This window comes from Scomber japonicus, chromosome 14 (assembly GCF_027409825.1).
Source record: "Scomber japonicus isolate fScoJap1 chromosome 14, fScoJap1.pri, whole genome shotgun sequence".
Lineage (NCBI taxonomy): Eukaryota > Metazoa > Chordata > Actinopteri > Scombriformes > Scombridae > Scomber > Scomber japonicus.
Genome location: NC_070591.1, coordinates 417,925 through 439,599, shown reverse-complemented (window position 1 = coordinate 439,599; position 21,675 = coordinate 417,925). Strand labels below are relative to the sequence as shown.

Sequence of the window (21,675 nt, the reverse complement as noted above, 5' to 3'; positions counted from 1 at the left end):
AAGAAGCAAGCACCAGTAATGCAGTATCAGCCACAGCCAAATCAACCGCAGCCACCCTTAACACCAGCCACACAGGTCACTACTCAGCCTCAATATCCTCAACCGGTCTATGGTCAACCCCAGGGATGAAGAGGAGAAAACAGAGGAGATACTGGACCAGGTGACAAAGGCAATGGGAATACAGGCCCCTTCATGCCACGATGCTTTAATTGCGGCAGAGTGGGCCATCAAGCTCGCAACTGTGGGAGACCAGGAGGAGGAAACCCTAGAGGGGGATATGCCTTCAGACAGCGTGGACCCCGAGTACAACAATGGCAACAACAGCAGCCACCAATGGGACCGGTAAACCCTTACAGGGGGCTGGCACCAGGATTCTAGGAGTGCCCAGAGAACCCGAAAGGGGGGTGTCAGCTGGTGGTGTCTAAACCGGAAAACGATCCAACAATTTGGGTAAAAGTAAACAATCGTCCATTGAAACTGATGGCAGATTGCGGAGCTACTTTTACCTGTATCCGGCCTCATGATTCTACATACCTTCCTATGTCTGGCAAGTACGTTCGGACAATCGGATTTGAGGGAATAAAACAGCTGATACCTTCCACAAAACCTGTGGAGCTCCGCTACAAGAATCAAAAAACTACAATACCTATTCTTGTTTCAGAACAAACCCCCATTGGACTACTTGGAAGAGATGCATTGTGCAGATTGAAGTGTACAATAAAATGCACACCAGACGGCTGTTTGGTGGAAGTGCCACATGAATATGATCATCAAATGACCATGAAAGCAGAAACTGAAGCACCAGTGGTCTACTGGATTGGAAATCTCAGTCAAGATCTGATTGAACCAGCAAGAGTGTGGGGAAAGTTCATCTCTGCAAACCTACCGGGAGCTAGGATACCAGAATATGCACTACACTGTACGCTCCAGTATTTCAAAGATCCCACCAACTCAGATCCAGATGAGTGGCTGAAAACCCAACCGAAACAAGTTCAACTCAGTTCAGGATGTATAATCTTGGGCCGACAAGGTGTTGCAATGAAGATAAATAACGATGTTATTTGAACCAGGAACATAAGAATCGAGGGAAGCATTCCTCATGTGACTCTAATGATTGCTGAAGATTACGAACAGAAGCATATTGGGGCAATGATGGCAGAATCAGAAGAGGCTATCTTTGTAACGACAAAAGAAAACCCAGCTGTCTGGATAAGTGAAGATCAGCAATTTATTAAAATTATGATCTCAGCACAAGGAGTTGGTCAACCACAGACTGTACAAATGACAAATGAGTCAATGTTGTCTGTCACACCTGACAGGAACTTCATGGAAGAAATGTCAGAACAGGTTCAAGAGAGCTTGTGGTCCCAATACAACACCGAAGCATTTCTGACATTCAGAAGCTATAAGGAAAGCACCCAGACCAAGGACAGTCAGAGAAATGATGAAATTCTTGGGGATTAAAGGTTATAGTTCGGCATGGATTGAGAATTACACAGAACTCACAGGGCCCCTGAGAGCTATGATTAAAAGACACTGGAAGCAGTCAATTGCATTGTAATCTCATTTGGACACAAGAAGGTCACCTGGCATTTGCGACAATTAAACAGAAATTGTTAGAGGCACCAGCATTGACATTGTCTGATTATTCTAAAAATTTTGTGATGTATGTCTCGTCATCTCCTGAGGGCAAGCATGCCTGTGCTGTTCTTGCTCAACCCACGGGTACGGGGACTAGCCCCCAACCTATTGCATATTATTCTTCTGCTTATTCAGAAGTGGAGATGGGCCTTGCCCCGTGCTATAGAGATCTGATAGGAGTTATAGTATAGTATAGAATGTATGAGAAAGCATCAGGCCTTACAATGGGCTATCCATTGACAATTGTGACCCATCACAGTCTGAGAAATCTCTTAAACCATGGCAAGTTCACTTTGACGATGCCTAGAATTAGAGACTATCATAGGCTTTTAGAACAAGAGGATGTTACTTTAGCCAGGTGTAATACGATTAACCCGGCCGACACTTTGCCGACTCCTGATGATGGGGAGCCGCATGACTGTGTAGTAGAAGCAGAAAAATATTCTAAACTTCGATCAGACCTACAAGCACTCCCACTCCGGGAGCCAGATTTAGAATATTGGACTGATGGGTCTTGTTACAGAATGGGAGATAAATTAAGTGCAGGATATGCAATTGTTAAAGCGGAAGGCTCTGACTTTGTAACTGAGAAAGCTGAAGCTGTTCCACAGCCATGTTCAGCACAGCTCGCTAAATTAATTGCTTTAACGCAAGCTTGTCTAATGGCAGAAGGTAAGCGTGTTACAATATACACCGACTCTGCATATACTCATTCAGTTTGTCATTTCTTTGCTGCAGTATGGAAGGGACGTGGCTTTAAGAAGAATGATGGTTCCCCCATACAGCATCATGCACAAATTATGGAGCTGTTAAATGCTGTAATGAAACCTAAAGAAATAGCTATAGCTAAATGTGCAGCACATAAATCGGATACATCTAGAGTTACTCGAGGTAACAATGCAGCAGATGAAGCCGCAAAGGTAGCTGCTGGGACATATAAGACAGAGAAAGTCCTTTTGGTCACACATGTAGTAGACTTAGAAGACAATATCACACTCAGAGACATAGTGTTGATGCAGGAAGGAGCTAATACAATGGACAAACAGTTGTGGTTAGCTAGAGGTGCAAGTAAAGATGCCACAGGTCTGTGGAGAAATCATGATGGCCTGGTGGTTGCGCCTCCGGACTTATTGGGTTTGTTGATAAATGACGCGCATGGACTTGCCCATGCGGCGAGGGGGGAAGTGAGAAGGAAAATTATAAAAGAATATGGTTTTTGGGCACCTTTTTTGCTAGAACAGATTGATTATGTCATAGGAAGATGCACAATTTGTTTGAAGAATAACATCAGAAGAGGTGTACTAACCCCACCAGGACACATTCCAACACCTAATGGTCCTATGAGGGAACTTGTTATTGACTACGTGGACATGATTCGCCCAGTAGGGGGTAAGAGATACATGTTGGTAGTTGGGGATAGATTTAGAAGATGGGTGGAAGCATGCCATGTAGAATCCCCAGAAAGAAGATGGTCGGACTCTTTGACTGATGTTTTGTGAATTTATTTAAATCAATTCCACAAGAGCCGAGTGAAACAAAAATAAATATGAATTCACTACACTTGTACAATGATATTTCTGTTAAAGAAAATAGCTTGAATGTCCTTTAAATGCTTTCTTATGCACTAATATATACAATCACAAATGACAGCACATTTACATATGTAGGAACTCAAAGTGCATAATACATGTTAATAAAATAAACTGGCTTGAATCCTTGTTACAATTATAGTATTTATGCTAGCGGCCGTTTAACATTAAACTTCAAAGGAAAGTAATAAAAATGTACCTTGTTCTCTCTCCAACTGAGGTGCTAAATCCTTATTTGTGAGACATCTCTGTAGTAATTGCAGCAGCATTTTCAGCTTATTTGATGACAGTGAAGTTAAGTTTCTCACTCGTTTCTGGAGGGTCAGGTAGACTGTATTAGCGAAAAACGCATTGTTTTCTTCCTCTGGAAGTTTCAAAAATAAAAGTTTCAATTAAAAAGTAAAATACCTTCTGTGCTTGATATGCAAAACTAAGAAAATCATGTTATATTAATAAACTAAATCATGTGCATTGACATACACTGTTATTTACATGCCCTACTGAAAGAAAAGATGCTTCATCGGTAGCCAAGTTTCTCTGCAGAGAGGTAATACCTCGATGGGGTCTACCAGATAGGATTTCATCAGATAATGGTAGAGAATTTGTTGACAAAACAGTAAAGCTTATTTTGCAAAAGCTAGACATTAAGCAGCGCCTTGGAGCTGTGTACCATCCACAAAGTCAGGGTATTTGTGAAAGAATGAATGGAATTATTAAAAACCGTCTCATTAAGATCTGTCAGCATAAGGGGACTTAATTGGATAGAAGCGCTTCCGCTTGCGCTAGTGGCTGCTGATCTAGTGAGCTTTGTGAGTTACGTATGACGCCATTTGAGTTAGCTATAGGCTGTTGCATGACGAAGCCTAGATTGCGGTAGTGGGAAAGGCCCAAGTCTATCTCTGTTAGAAGACGATCTGAAAGCATATGTCAAATATATGTCTAACCTCCAAAGGAGCATTTCTTCTTATGTCATCCAAAAACAGGAGCAGACCGAGAAAGAGGAACAAAGGGTTCTTCTATTACCATCCTACCAGGGGATAAGGCGATCCAGATAAGGGGATCACCTACCTGGTTCCACGTCAACCACTGCATCAAAGCACCAAAGGACGACGAGGAGGAAGATGTAGATCTCCCACAAGGAGCCAAAGATGGAGAGCAGCCATCGAGAGATACGGCAAATCACGACAATCCAGAGAGCCATGCTCGATTCAACACCATCGACCATTCCGGCAAGCTCCGGAAAAGCCAAGGCCACAACCAGCAGGGACGTCAACGCGAGATTGTCCAGAGAGCCAGGAGGTCTCTCATGCAGCCTCCAGAAAATGAAGAAGTCCCAGGCTGGTTCGGGAGATCCGAGTCCCGATTCGGTTCAAAGACTACAGTTAAAGGAGAAAGGATGAGGGAGCTGCAAGATTTGTCAACCTTTATTTCTATCTATCTCTCTCTCCTCTTTCTTCTATCTTTATGGCCCGAGGTAGTAAGAACAACTGACCTCCAACAAGAAGGTCAAGTGCTAGTAACCTCTGATCCTAAGCAAAAGCAATGAAGATACAGTTTTCCATGAAAGAATTTTTGATTTGAGGACATTGGACTATTGTAAATGAGGTTACAAGGTGACCTCAGATGATTTTATTGTGACAGTGTATCAGGAGTTGATTAAGTGTAAGATGTATTACATCAGTTCTTACTATTGATGATAATTGATCAATGCTAAAAGTAGAGAATGTTTGACATGATATTATTAATTCATATCTTTTTATTAATTCATATGAGTCTACTTTTGATTGTTCGTATTTGATCGTCAAATGAAGTTAAAGTTACAAGATTTCTTTTGTGTTAAAGTATTATATGAGTTGATGATTAGAGTAATACTACACTGATTGCTCATTGAAGAATGTTAGTGTACTGCAAGGCTTGAAATAGTGTAAGCGTAAGCTCTTATCACGACAATGTTTAATTTTCACGTATAGTCACTTTTAGCAGATGATTGTTAGCAGCTAAGGTTAATTTGGATACTTTTGTTGTCTTGTATTATGCCTCTGTAGCAGTGATATTAGGTTTCTTTTATGGAAGCTCAGAAGCTTCCAAGGGGGGAATATGTAGTGTATTTTCTGCTACAGATCAATGTATTATGTATTTCTAATACTGTATTTCTAAGCATTTCTAAGCTAAAAGCTCTGTGTCTGTGGAGGCCTATATTATAGTTTATATAACAGTCATAGTCATAAGATGGGGCCTTCTCTGTGTGAACTTGATATGAACTTCCGGTCATAATAGACAGAGGCTGGGGAATTCTGCTGATACCATCCTAATAATGGTACCATTCTATACAATGGTAATTAACATCAGGAGGTATTGGATCATGGGAATATAAACAAGTAATTGATTGTGCCTGTGTTCATGCTTAGGATGTGTAACTTCAGTATAAAAAGATTGGGCAAACAGAGACAGAGACAGAGACAGACAGAATGGAGGCTCCATTGGAACAGAGGGACACCTTAGCAGTCTCAGATTTGATAGAGTTCTGTCTCCACTATTGGCAATAAAGAAAACTAAAAAGAGCATCGACTTGGTCCTTAATTAATTAATTCTTCTTACTTGGAGGGTGATAAAATTCACCACAATTTTACAGTCAGTGTTTCTGATCAAATGACTCAAAGTTTGGAGGTTGTGAGTTTGATCTGTAGTTGACTCAGTGAGATTTTAAGTCTGACATTTTTAAAGTTTCAGCACTCACACTTAGATAAAGGTGAGTGAGATAAGCAGATGGGTAATCTGTCTCTATGTGACTGGATGTTGGTTTGACTGCAGCTGGAACATTTTAAATAGTTTTAATCTGTGAACTCTGCTGTCTTTGTGTTTTAATGTTAATATGATGTGTTCATGTTCATGTCTTTGTGTTTTTATATTAATATGATGTGTTCATGTTCATGTGCTTTTGGGGACACATGAAGTAATTGATTGATTGAAAAGTTCAAATATGAAACAAACAACAGCATTAGACAACATTTATTTCATACATCAAAGTGGATACAACATGAATTAAATCTGTTTTATATAAATATTTCACATTTTGCCAACCAGTGAAATACAGGCATCACTTGAGTTTAAATGCTGACAGATGATCTAAAGCAACTTTTATATCACAGTTCTACAACAAATCAAAGAGACCAAAAAGGAATCAACTTGATCCTCTGATTGCACTCAGCACTGATTGTTATCTAAACTGTTGCAGCAGGTAAGTACAGCTCTTTAAAGGATCGGACAGCGCTGTTGAGATTGAGATCCCTGGAATTGAGATTTCAGTGCCTGTATTTCAGCTTCAGACCTTGCCTGCTTCTCATACATTTCTTTCATCATTTCCTTCATTGCAGCCAACATGTCATTGCTATGTTTGGTCTTCAGTTCCTCCAGCTCTTTGATCCTCTCGGGCTCACGCTCTTTCAGGATTCGTTCTTTCACCTTCTCGATGGCTTCTTCTGTTTTCTGGAGCATTTCTGTGGTGTAGTGTGACCCTCCATTGTCCTGAATCATCTTCTCTACTTTATCCAGAAGCTGACTGACTTGTGACCTGTCGTCAGCATCGTTGTTGAAGACGTGATAACGGCCGTAACACTTCTGGATGATGTCGCTCAAGTCGCCGCTCTTTGAGAGAAACTCTTCAATGGTTTGTTTCGTCAGTCTGTCTCCATGAGTGAACAGTACCATCGTGTATTTAGGTGCATCTTCACCAAACGTTTGTTGAATCAGTCTCACTGTTTGTCTCTCCTCCTCTGTGAATCTGCCCAGCTGGAGAACCACCAGGAAGGCATGTGGACCAGGAGAAGACAAAGTCATGCACTCCCTGATCATCTTCCAGGCATCTTCATTGGTTAAAGCTGTGTCAAACAGTCCTGGAGTATCGATGACTGAAACTTTTCGCCCTTCAATCTCTCTTCTTTCTTTCTTGCACTCTGATGTGACAGAGTCTGCATCTAGTTCGGATTCAAACACTTATCGCCTAAGATGGTGTTTCCTGTTGAACTCTTCCCCACTCCCGTCTTCCCAACCAGAACAATCCTCCACTCATCAGAAGCTGCAGACAAACACACAGAAACACACAGAAACACACGGGGACATTACATTAACATCATGTTTAACATTACAAACATTACAACTGAATTCTTATATAAAAAAGTAAAACTTGAACGTACCTGTAGAGGTTGCAGCACACATGATGAATATCTGAGAAGACCAAATGGACTCTGATGATCTCTGTGTTGGACGTCTCTTTTGAAAATGAATGGCTAATCTTTTCTGACTGTTGTAATAAGTTCAGACTTCTTATCTCCTGATGGGCGTTCACTCTGGTCTCTGCGGGGCTGAACTTTCTGTCATTGGTCTGAACATAACATGACAGCCATATGATGATAAACGGTAAATGCTGTTAACCTTCAGTCCTATAAAAACCTCTACACTGACACTGTTAGTGATACATTCATTTTATGACAACTGCAGTGGATACTCAGGAGGTTCATGGTAAACTATATTTAAAGTCACATCTTTTCTGCAGCATCAGGACTTTTTTAAATCAATCTCCATCAATCAATCAATCAATCTTTATTTGTATAGCGCCAAATCACAACAAAGTTATCTCAAGGCACTTTCCACATAGAGCAGGTTCTAAACTGAACTCTTCAGGTTTCATTTAAAGAGACCCAACATTCCCACATGAGCAGCACTTGGTGACAGTGGAGAGAAAAAACTCCCTTTAACAGGAAGAACCCTCAGAACCAGACTCAGAGTGGGAGAACATCTTTTAACAGGAAGAACCCTCAGAACCAGACTCAGAGTGGGAGAACATCTTTTAACAGGAAGAACCCTCAGAACCAGACTCAGAGTGGGCGGCCATCTGCCTCGACCGGTTGGGGTTGAGAGGAGAGAGAGAGGAAGCAGAGGAGAGAGAGGAAGGAGAGAGGAAGGAAAGGAGAGAGAGGAAGGAGAGGAGAGAGAAGCACATTGAAGGTCCGGGACTGGAATCTGTCATCCGGACGTCTCCAGGCCCAGATTACCTGTGAGACCAGAAAGCACAGACAACTCCGGGGAAGAAGTTTAGATGGATGGATAGAGAGAGAGAGGGAGGAGGAGAGTATAGATGGATGGATAGAGAGAGAGAGGGAGGAGGAGAGAGGATAGATGGATGGATAGAGAGAGAGAGGGAGGAGGAGAGAGGATAGATGGATGGATAGAGAGAGAGAGGGAGGAGGAGAGAGGATAGATGGATGGATAGAGAGAGAGAGAGGGAGGAGGAGAGAGGATAGATGGATGGATAGAGAGAGAGAGGGAGGAGGAGAGAGGAGCCCAGTGCATCATGGGAGTCCCCCGGCAGTCTAAGCCTATAGCAGCATAAACTAGGAGCTCAAAGAGCCCTAACTATTTAAAACAAACTATTTTCATTTCAATGCAAATTTATGAATAAAAGTGAAGGATGAAAGAATAAAGATTAAACCTTCCAGTGCACACAAAGTAAATAATTAACTGGTCACTGTTGTTCTGTAAAAGTGAAGAAGGATCAAAGATTAGTTTGATCATTATAATCTAAGACTGTGGATGTAAGTGTTACGGCCCTCGGCCATTTGCATTGTTTCTGCCCTTCCTCTGTGTGTCGTTCCACCCCACTGCAGTGGATCCGTGAAGCAGATCCCTGGCGGCTGGTGGATGAGGCTGATTGGTGCAGAGCTTCCCAATCAGAGAGCGACAGTGTTGTGTTTTCTGTGGAGTTGCATAATTTGTGGAGTTTTGTTATTTCTTATTTACATGTTTATTCAAATACTTATTTACTTTAAACCAGAGCTACACATGCAGTCATAGAGAAACGTTTGAGGTGTCGCAGCCTAATAGTGTAGTGTCTCTTTAAGAGAGAGGTGTGCTGTGAGAACAGCTGACCGGTGTTTAATAGTGTAGTGTCTCTTTAAGAGAGAGGTGTGCTGTGAGAACAGCTGACCGGTGTTTAATAGTGTACTGTCTCTTTAAGAGAGAGGTGTGCTGTGAGAACAGCTGACCGGTGTTTACTAGTGTAGTGTCTCTTTAAGAGAGAGGTGTGCTGTGAGAACAGCTGACCGGTGTTTAATAGTGTACTGTCTCTTTAAGAGAGAGGTGTGCTGTGAGAACAGCTGACCGGTGTTTACTACGTTAAAAGGAAGCAAGAGATTCATTTAGTTTGTAGTAACTTTCAACCCGGTGTGCAGCCACTTGGTAAGTTCTCTCTTGTCTGCTTTTATGTTGTCCGCTTCATGTCGTCTGCTGTCGCCATGCTATGTTGTTTATTGTGCTTATGTCCGGTGCATGTTAGAGACGCTATGCTCCGGTAGACGGAAGTGATAAAGACAACGCTATTCTCCAAAGTTAAAAGCTGATGGTGGCAAGCTGTGGGATGTAAAGCTGACATTTACACTTCTAATATTGCATTGTACCTTCCGGGTCCGTTTGTATCTATTCTCCTTAGCTTTATAAATGTTTGAATGAATCGCGGGCCGGTATATTTCCTGTTTTGCCGCGGGGCATTCTGGGAGCTGTAGTTTCCTGCTTATACAAAACAAATGCACTTTTGGCTTTTTGATTGAATTTAATATGGTGCTTAATATTTGACTTGTGAAGCGCACATTCAAATTATGAAATAAGTATTTTGAAATGAAATGATTTATATATTTGTATTTTGATGAATGTATGATTTGATAAATATGTTGATATTTATAATGGGATATGGGTTAATGTTATTTAATGTTACTTATTGTTACTTATTGTTGATGTAAAAGATTGATGGGCTGTGTTTGTAGTATGCACATGAAATTTGAAACGCTGCATTCCTCATTCTTTTTAGGTTTATTACCTGACTGACTGACTGATTCCCTTTTGTGGAAAAATAAACAAAAACAAATGTGGAATACCGAGTAATATCCGCTTTGTACACTGAGCTGCCCTTTCCGTGGGAGAACACGGAACAGACAGCTATAAAAGCCTGGTGTGGCAGCCCTTTTCTGTTGGCTTTACTATTAATTTCCACTTGTCGAATTAATATAATAAACACCACTTTAATTTTACAACCATTTCCATCTGGTTGTGTGTGTTACTTTCCCTTTTCCCCCAACGAGCTGGGTTCATAACAGTAAGATCACTGCTTTTGCCTCATACACTGTGTGTCTTATGGATTATGTGTTATTATCTTTAGGAGGCACGTTGCTCTTCTTCTATCTATCCAGATCAAGTAGAAGCTCAGAGTCTTGGGTTTGGGAACCCTGGTAAAGAAATCATTTATGACCTGAGGTTCTGGTTTTGGGGCTACATGAGTGTGAGATGTGCAGACTCTAACATGTTCTGCTCTGTGGTCGTCTTCTATTGGGTAAAATCATGAAGGCGGATATGTTTGACCAATCACAGGTCATTCCTTTATTCTCTTAGAAGATATAATAGTTAAACTCTTTGCTAGTTGAGATGAGCTGATGTCATTCTGTATGTTTACTGTCTCCTTATTGTACAGTAATAATAATTTAAGCTTCAACCCAGCAGATGTGTGTTTAGTGTTTCTATAACAGTTCAATCAAAAGATGATAACAGAATCATTTTAAACCTTTACAGTCATATGTCTTGATGGAAAGTACAGGTCTGCATAACAAAATGCCCACATGCTCACTACAACCAGCTGGAGCGAGGATTCATTTCATTAGTAGGACAAAGTTTAATGACTTTTAACTAAATACTCCACTACTGAACAATGAATCAATAAAAATATGATTAACTATTCAGTTAACTCCACGTTGAGTATTAATCATAATCAGTGGCGTCTCTGGCATGAAAAGTTGAGTGGGGCACAAGAGTGGGCACTTTACATCCACAAGCCTACACAATAAATTCTAATTCAATTCAAGAACACGATTGTTGTAAATGACAACTGAGAGAGGGAACCAAAGACACAGGAGATAAGGACCAGATCACAGTGCTTTATTGGACTATATATACTGGAGGCTAAGGGTGGAGGGGTGAAGCCAGAGAAGACTGAGGCCAGGGGGGGTCAGCTGTGCGGGGAGCTGTGAGGGGAGCCAGGGGACGAGAGAGGCAGGATGGGGGGCTGAAGGGGCAAGGCTGGGCGGCGAGGAGGCAGGCCAGGAGCAGGTCCAGCTGGCATGAGCAGGGTGCAGGCGATCGAGGACACTCCTGGGCACAGGGCAAACAATGTAAGGATTAATATCACACAAAAGGAAACACAGCATGAGTAAAGAAAAACCTCTGAATGGTTCAAAATAAAAATGCCACTCACCAGTGTTCATTTCTTGAATAGAAAGGATGCACGTCGATCCTTCATCTGGGCAAACTTGTCAATAACCCGTCTGTCAAAGTCCATTAATCCATGAATGAATTCATTTTCAATGGACAACATAGCCAGTGCATTTAATCTCTGCTGCCCCATTGTGTTTCTTGTAAAGGTCTTGATCCTTTTCAGTGTTGAAAAGTTTCTCTCTGACTCAGCTGTGGTCATTGGTGTTGTGATGATAATTTTGATCAGTGACACAGTTTCAGATAATGCATCCTGTAGGTTGTTGTCATAAATCAACTGCAGCAGAGACAGAGTGTTGCTAGCATGCAACTCTGAGTGACTGTACAGGGACTTCAGCTCAGTTTCTAGCTTAACTTTATTTCCAACTGGCCAGATTTTACTTGCTGCTTCAAATTCAGCACATGGAAATGATTTGCTGAACTTACTGAAAAGTGTGCTGTCCACAAGCTGTGCTGCTATAAGGTGATCACTCGTGCAAAATCTCTCCTCCACTTGAGCAACCACGGTATCACAAGCTTCCTTCATAACTGCTGCAGTGTTTTTTTTCCTCCGTTTCTTCGGCGCTGCCTCTCTCTCTTGAGCGATGTCATCCACTTTTTCTCTCAGTCGACTCACACTGTCTTTGAAGCTGTCCATAGCACGGTTGACTGTGGTCGCATCGACACTTCGTTTTTGCAGTGTGTTGTACAGAATGTCCACTTCTGGCATAAGCTGATAGAAAAACTGCAAAAACTGTAAAAATGTGTCATCCTCCAGGTACATGGCAAGACCATATGCTTCACGAATGGTAACGCTGTCCCATCCAGGTTCTGTGCGGATATTATCCAGGCACTTCATGATATCTGCACGGTTCTCCCAAACAGCATTCACTGTTCTGCTCTTGAAATTCCACCGTGTGGCTGCTGGCCTCGGGATGCGCCGAGCAGATGTGTCAGAGAGAGCAGCGGTTCTTTTTGGCGAGTTAGAAAAAAATGTAGCAAAGGCGGACAAATCAGCAAAGAATACTTTTAGATCGGAAATTCTTGTTGCGCACACCTGCTGCAAGGTCAGATTTAGCTGGTGTGCGTAGCAATGCACGAATTGCGCGTTTGGGTACTTCTCTCTGATCAGGGTCTGAACACCACGGACTCATGACTGCTGCACCGTCGTATGTTTGTGCAATTAATTTTTCTCTTAAACTCAATGGCTCGATGGCTTCTTGTATTGCACTAGCAAGACCTGGTGCCGTTTTGTCCATCACTTCAATGAATCTCCAAAACCTCTCTTTCACTGTTGTTCCAGTCATGTAACGCAGTACAACCACTACCTGCGATTTACATGAGACATCTGTTGTTTCGTCTGCTTGCACAGCCACAAAGGGAGTATCAGACACCTGCTTCACAACTTCTTCCTGATATACAGTAAACATACACTGCAGAAGTTCATTTTGAATAGTCGCTGAGGTCCCTTTGAAGTATGGCTGTGATTCATAATGTCTTTTGAGTCTGGAATCGCCCTCACACATCGTCTCATAAATGCTTCGGAAAATGCCCGGGTTCACTGAAGCAGCTGATTCATCCCGCCCCCGTAAGGCGATTTCGCATTTACCACAGAGTTTAAGGCATGTAATAATTCTTCCAAGCACATACCGGTTTTCCTCCGTGTGTTGATTGTGCAGTTCAATGGCACGTTTATGAGCGGAATCCAACTGTACAGCGATGTTAGCAGTGCCAAGCAAACACTGCGGTCAAGTGAGCCGGCGTTCGTCTTTCCGTGGTCAAACCAGCCGCTTCCAAATTTCAAGTGCGCTCGTATTACATAATGTATGGCAAATACACGTAGTTCACTGATACGGAGCGAGAAAACTTCCGGTTTTCAAAATAAAACGTTATTCCAAGGCAGTAAAAACAGACATGCCAATGTGACAGGCCACATAGTCTAGAAGCTATTGATCTAAAATGCTAATATTTAATTATGAAAAGGCTTGATGATTTCATACTAATTTTTGACAATGGATGACATTTTGCACCTCAAGACTACATTTACTCTCACTGACTTAGTATCCAACATGTATCATTTTTGAGAAATTCTGCCTCAAAGATCCTTTTTTTTTGCGTTGAAAAACGCACTATGTGCAATATTTACTCTACTGTAAAATCCATTTAATCCATAATTTCTGACAGAGGTTCATACACCTGACCCCAGGACCATCCTAACTATTCACTCACTCTGTATCAAGCATATTTACTGTACCATTTTTGAGAAATTCAAAGTTAGGGTTAGGGTTAGGGTTAGAATTGTTTAGTCACTGTTCACAAATAATGCAATTCCAGTTATTCTTTTCTGCCTGCTGAAGCATTTCACAGTCCATGCTGATGCACTCGGCATGGAACCATCTGCAACAGGTGTCACACTGAATCTGTAAAAGGGCAAATTAAGCACATGCAAGAATAAACTTTAATATCTAGCCATGATGGACAACAGATAACCATGATCCTCAAAGTAATATTTTGAGTTAATATTTGCTTCTTTGAAAGACTTAATAAAGATAGTTTTTTCATATTATTTGTAGATCTTTCTCTAAATATGGTGATGGCTTCACAGTGTGATATTTTGGTTGATGTGGTCCAAATATGATATTTCACTCTGTAGAAATGCATTTCCACCATGTGAAACAGGACATTATAAATGTGAATGACATGAAATTACAAGGTTGACTTAGCTGTTGTTTTTGATTTCTTCATGGAAATCACTAAGTAATTATGTACTGTTCTACAACCTTTTGATGACTATCTTCATTTGATTATTCTTCATATAAAAATGTTGTCATTGTTGAAATCTCAATCTAATGCACACTTTCTTGTGGGAATTCTTGATAGGAAAACATGCATATCCTATGGCTGAGGAGTGAACCTCAGGTTGTCCTAGCACAGATCATTGTCTGTTGTCATTTCTCATCCTTTTCTGCTCTTGCTTGCTGTCCACTTTAAAACAAGGCATACAAAATGTGCCTAGAAAACATTTTAAACAACTTACCCAGTTTGTTAAGTCAGGCCCTTTAATTGGTGGCTTGACTGCTGAGCACATGGCACAGCTGGTCTCTGTGTTAAACACTAACAGAAAGTTGAAAATATTATTAATATTATTAATTTACCACTAACAATTGTACTTATATTAAATAAAATAACAATTTACTTGTTTTAGCGTACAGAGAATATGTTTACAATGTGTTTTCTGTAATACCGTGTCACTGTACATTTAAGAAAAGTTGTTACACACCTGAGGCTTCCAGGAGCTCGAGAGCCAAGTTTTTTCTATCATTTGCCATCACTCTTCGAGCAGTTTCAAATGTCATTTCTGCTGTCTTGGGAAAAGACTCCATGACTGCCTTGGCCATCTAATCAGTTAAAAAAGAAAGTATCTGTTTGCATAAGTTTCCTAGTCTGAAAAATAAAGGAATTGGAATTGCAATAATATAGAAATTGATCCAAATTCTTAATGGATGTAGATCATTATGATAAAGCTGGTGTTTCAAGAAAATGTTTTATTACTTTGATGACAATAACGCCACAGCTACTCCCGTCCCTCTGAAATGGCTGTTCCATAACACCGCCTTTCCACTTGACATTGACCCAGTCACTTTTGCCATAACAGATCCTCCTCATGTTGAAATACTCACTGTGAGAGGAAATTTTTTAAAGTGGTTAATGTAAGGAATATGTACACATTATTCACCCAAGAAAACAATGCATGTCGTAGTAAAGAAAAAGGGGGTTGTTTGGCCGAGAGAGTTAGACAGAGTTAATATTTCGGGGTCAGAATTACAAATAATGTAATAGTTGTTCGGCTAAGGGTGTTAACAAGTTTGATTGAAAAAAAAGTATAATGTTGGTAATGATGTCTTTAAGTGGTCACAAGTCTCGTCTAACTTTGTTTAGGTGTTTAGCAAGGGTGACATAGTTAATGTGTGGGACATTCAACAAGTAGTTTGAATGTCTATGTTCAGCCTTATGCATAAATCCTGCTCGTTACCTATTTCTGTTTTGTAAACCTACCTCTAATATTTTGTTTAACAGATTACTGTAAGCCTGATTTACAACATTGTATCCATACTTAAATATTTTCATTTAAAGAAAACACAACTTGCAAACATATAAGAAATGTTCAATTTTTAAATTGCTTCAGTCACGCTGTACAGATATATCTGCTTAATTACCGCAATCTTTTTGCTGCGTTGTCAGAGTCTGCCTGCGGGATCAACTACATAAACAGTACTGTCTGCAGCATTGATGTACTGTAACCAAACAAGAAAATATGAAATATTATTTATAAGTTAGTAATGACATACAGAGAATTGAAGGCAGTTGCGATGTATTAAGTAACAACTTACCAGAAACTTCCAGTGTACATTGCCAATGTTAATAAAGGACACAATGGCCTTATAGTTGTCAAAGTCGGTCTGTAACAAAACACAAAATTAGTTATTTAATTTTATGTCATTGCAACTACAAAAAAAATTAAAGCTGCAAGCAGCGATGATCGGGCCCAAGCTCCCCCGCCCCGCCACTACTGAGCGAGACTTGCCGCGACGCATCATCAGAGTCTTGAGATGACACAGAGTCAAAATGAAGTCGGTCGGATTAGGAGGAATTCACGTGGTGTGAAAATTGTATCAAACTGTGCCAAAATCGAAAATTCAATTCAAAATGGCCGACTTCCTGTTGGAGTGAGGGTATGGGTCCAAGAGACTTTTTTGAGAGTCTTTATATGATACATATATATACCAAGTTTTGTTCGTCTATATCAATCTGGAGGGAGGGGCTCAATTTCCTTAATCTTCTATGGGGTGCAGTACCCCCATTTGGCCAGCTGTTCCTGTTTAATGGGGAAACATCAAAATTCCTCACATCGCCACGAAGCAACCAAATCCCTAATCAGAAAGTTTTTGATAACTTTTCATCTCCAATGTCTCAAGATGTTTCTGAGTGAATTTGAAGTCGGTCGGATTAAATCTCTAGGACGAGTTCGTTAAAGTACGAGGCATCAAAAACGCCAAAATCACACATATTTTTCAAAATGACCGACTTCCTGTTGGAGTGACATCATGGGTCCAAGAGACTTTTTGGTGTGTCTTTACAAGATACATATGTGTACCGAATTTCGTTTGTCTATGTCAATCTGACTTGAGGGGCTCAATTATTTTTTCAATTTTCAAGGGGGCGCTATTGTATCCAGTAGGTGGCGCTATGGAGCTGACACAGTATTGATGCATATACGTGTTCAGGGAGGGACCCTCTACATGTGTGATTAATTTGGTGTAGATCGGACGATGTCTGTAGGAGTTATAAGGACTTCCTGTTTAATGGCGAAGGATCGAATGGCGAAGGAAATTGTCGGCGCCGCCACGGCCAAACCGGATCCCTAATCAGAAAGTTTTTGATAACTTTTCATCTCCAATGTCTCAAGATGTTTCTGAGTGAATTTGAAGTCGGTCGGATTAAATCCCTAGGACAAGTTCGTTAAAGTACAATGCGTGGAAAACGCCAAAATCACACATATTTTTCAAAATGGCCGACTTCCTGTTGGAGTGACGTCATGGGCCCCGTAGACTTTTTTGTGCGTCTTTAGATGATACATCAGTGTACCAAATTTTGTTCATCTACGTCAATCTGGAGGGAGGGGCTCAATTTCCTTAATCTTCTACGGGGTGCAGTACCCCCATTTGGCCAGCTGTTCCTGTTTAATGGCGAAACATCAAAATTCCTCACATCGCCACGAAGCAACCAAATCCCTAATCAGAAAGTTTTTGATAACTTTTCATCTCCAATGTCTCAAGATGTTTCTGAGTGAATTTGAAGTCGGTCGGATTAAATCCCTAGGACAAGTTCGTTAAAGTACATGGCCTGGAAAACGCCAAAATCGCACATATTTTTAAAAATGGCCGACTTCCTGTTGGAGTGACGTCATGGGTCCAAGAGACTTTTTGGTGCGTCTTTACAAGATACATATGTGTACCAAATTTCGTTTGTCTATGTCAATCTGACTTGAGGGGCTCAATTTTTTTTCAATTTTCAACAGGGCACTTTTGTATCCAGTAGGTGGCGCTATGGAGCTGACACAGTATTGATGCATATACGTGTTCAGGGAGGGACCCTCTACATGCGTGATTAATTTGGTGTAGATCGGACGATGTCTGTAGGAGTTATAAGGACTTCCTGTTTAATGGCGAAGGATCGAATGGCGAAGGAAATTGTCGGCGCCGCCACGGCCGAACCGGATCCCTAATCAGAAAGTTTTTGATAACTTTTCATCTCCAATGTCTCAAGATGTTTCTGAGTGAATTTGAAGTCGGTCAGATTAAATCCCTAGGACAAGTTCGTTAAAGTACGAGGTGTGGAAAACGCCAAAATCGCACATATTTTTCAAAATGGCCGACTTCCTGTTGGAGTGACGTCATGGGCCCCACAGACTTTTTGGTGCGTCTGGACATGATACATATATATACCAAGTTTCGTTCATGTACGTCAATCTCTCACATTTTTATATTCAATAGGGGGCGCTTTTGAGCCATTTTGCGACGGCCATTTTCGCGGACCTTAAAATATCAAATTTTTCGCCGGGTCTGATGTACGTGCAAATTTTGGTGACTTTTGGGGCACGTTTAGGCTGTCAAAAACGCGTTCGTTTAGGCAGAACGATAATAATTAAAACTGCAAGCAGTGATGAACGGGCCCTCGCGCCCCCATGCACCGCCTTGTACGCGCATGTCGGTGCATGCTGCAGTCACACGGCAGACACAGCGGGCACGTAGACGTCTTGGCACCGGGGCTTGTAATGAACACTGTGTGATGGGGCTAAGTCACATTGCATTTGTCCACTAGGTGGGGCTAGAGATCACCCACTAATTACATGTCATGTTGCAGTGTGTGATGTGGAGAACACATCCTGTAAATTTCATGTAAATAGGATAATGTTTGTCATGTGAGGCTGACTTCCTGTGTCCAGTAGGTGGCGCTGTGTATTTGACACAGTATTGATGCGTAGATGTGTTCAGGGCGGGACCCTCTACATGCATGATGAATTTGGTGTAGATCAGACAATGCCTGTTGGAGTTTTAAGGACTTCCTGCCTAATGGCGAAGCATCGAAATTGTCTGCACAGCCACGCCCAACAGGAAGAAGTCATAAAAAAGCTTTTGATAACTTGTCATCTCCAATGTCTCAAGATGACTCTGTGTGAATTTGAAGTGGATGGGATGAAATCTCTAGGAGTAGTCCGTTCAAATATGAGGCGTGGAAATGACCAAAACACTCACCAAAATTGAACATTTTTCCCAAGATGGCCGACTTCCTGTTGGACTTAGGGTATGGGTCCAAATGGCGTTTTTGTGCGTCTGGAGATGATACATTAACCTACCGAATTTCATTCTTCTATGTCAATCGGGAAGTCTGAGGTTCAATTTTGAAATATTCAAGGGGGCGCTATTGAGCCATTTAGTCACGGCCATCCCATTGAAGTATATAGGATGTTAAATGACCCCACTCCAGACGTGTGTGTTGAGTTTCGTTACCATGGAGGAATCCTTTGCCCCTGAAAAGTGTAATCGTATTTCATGGCGTTGAATGCGTTGTCATGGCAACAGTATTTGATGATGGGTCACGAGTTGCAGAATGTAGCATCACCAAGGTCTTATGTCTCAGCTGAGTCAATTTCAGGTGTAAATACTTAAGATTATGGGAGTAATTAGTGAAAGAATGAAGCAAGTGACTTCCTGTTGCCAGTAGGGGGCGCTATGACTGTCACTAAATATGAGACTGTACATATGTTCAGACGGGGACACTGAACAAGCATATTAAATTTGGAAAAGCTCAGACCATGTGGAGTCAAGTTATGAGGGTTTGAATTTTCATGGCGAAGGATCGAAATTCGCCACGTCACCACGGCAACCAGGAATGACGAGGGAAAAAGCTTTTGATAACTTTTCATCTCCAATGTCTCAAGATTATCCTGTGTGAATTTGAAGTGGATGGGATGAAGATTATGGGAGTAATTAGTGAAAGAATGAAGCAAGTGACTTCCTGTCGCCAGTAGGTGGCGCTATGACTGTCACTAAATATGAGACTGTACATGTGTTCAGACTGGGACACTGTACAAGCATCTGAAATTTGGAAAAGCTCAGACAATGTGGAGTCAAGTTATGAGAGTTTGAAATTTCATGGCGAAGCATCGAAATTCGCCGCGTCACCACGGCAACCAGGAATGACGTGGGAAAAAGCTTTTGATAACTTTTCATCTCCAATGTCTCAAGATGACTCTGTGTGAATTTGAAGTGGATGGGATGAAATCTCTAGGACTAGTTCGCTCAAATATGATGCCACAATTTGCATTAAAATCAATATTTTGATTCAAAATGGCCGACTTCCTGTTGGAGTGACGTCATGGAACCCATAGACTTTTTTGTGCGTCTTGACATGATGAACATGTGTACCGACTTTCGTTTCTCTATGTCAATCTGTCGCGAGGGGCTCGATGTTCTTGATTTTGCAGGTGGCGCTAGAGAGCCATTTTGCCACGCCCATTTGTGCAGACCATAAAATATCAAAATTTTCGCCGCGTCTGGCTTGCGTGCAAACTTTGGTGACTTTTCGAGCACGTTCAGGGGGTCAAAAAGGGCGTTGTTGTGGGAGAAGAAAAATAATAATAATCTTGACAGATACAATAGGGCTTCGCGCTGGTCAGCGCTCGGGCCCTAATAATCGGCACGATTACAATAGGGCCTTCGCACTGTATAGTGCTTGGGCCCTAATAATAATTTCTACAGATACAATAGGGCCTTCGCACTGTTGAGTGCTTGGGCCCTAATAATAATCGGCACGATTACAATAGGGCCTTCGCACTGTATAGTGCTTGGGCCCTAAATTTTTTTATTTTCTAGGGGGCGCTATTGAGACATTTTGCCTTTGGAGGATATGGGTCCAAGAGACTTTTATATATATATACCAAAGTTTATTAATCTAAGTACATCTGGAGGGAGGGGCTCAATTTCCATAATCCTTTATCGGGTGCAGTACACTCATTTGGCCAGCAGTTCCTGTTTAATGGCAAAATGTCAAAATTCCTCACATCGCCACGAAGCAACCAAATCCCTAATCAGAAAGTTTTTGATAAGTTTTCATCTCCAATGTGTGAAGATGTTTCTGAGTGAATTTGAAATCGGTCGGATTAAATCTCTAGGACAAGTTCGTTAAAGTACGAGGCATGGAAAACACCAAAATGGTGCCAAAAATGTAAATTCTATACAAAATGGCCGACTTCCTGTTGGAGTGAGGGTATGGGTCCAAGAGACTTTTTAGTGCGTCTTTACAAGATACATATGTGTACCGAATTTCGTTCATCTACGTCAATCTTGAGGGAGGGGCTCAATTTCCATAATCCTTTATCGGGTGCAGTACCCCCATTTGGCCAGCTGTTCCTGTTTAATGGCGAAACATCAAAATTCCTCACATCGCCACGAAGCAACCAAATCCCTAATCAGAAAGTTTTTGATAACTTTTCATCTCCGACGTCTCAAGATGTTTCTGAGTGAATTTGAAGTCGGTCGGATTAAATCTCTAGGACAAGTTCGTTAAAGTACGAGGCATCAAAAAGGCCAAAATCGCACATATTTTTCAAAATGGCCGACTTCCTGTTGGAGTGACGTCATGGGTCCAAGAGAGTTTTTGGTGCATCTTTACAAGATACATATGTGTACCGAATTTCGTTTGTCTATGTCTATCTGACTTGAGGGGCTCAATTTTTTTTCAATTTTCAAAGGGGGCACTATTGTATCCAGTAGGTGGCGCTATGGAGCTGACACAGTATTGATGCATATACGTGTTCAGGGCGGGACCCTCTACATGCGTGATTAATTTGGTGTAGATCGGACGTTGTCTGTAGGAGTTATATGGACTTCCTGTTTAATGGCGAAGGATCGAATGGCGAAGGAAATTGTCGGCGCCGCCACGGCCAAACCGGATCCCTAATCAGAAAGTTTTTGATAACTTTTCATCTCCGACGTCTCAAGATGTTTCTGAGTGAATTTGAAGTCGGTCGGATTAAATCCCTAGGACAAGTTCGTTAAAGTACGAGGCATCAAAAACGCCAAAATCGCACATA

At 41.4% G+C, this 21,675-nt stretch overlaps 1 pseudogene; it reads right to left on the bottom strand.

Moving 5' to 3' along the window:
• Window positions 1-6,482: 6,482 nt before the first annotated feature.
• LOC128373214 (GTPase IMAP family member 7-like) lies at window positions 6,483-7,445 on the bottom strand (annotated as a pseudogene).
• Window positions 7,446-21,675: the final 14,230 nt, after the last annotated feature.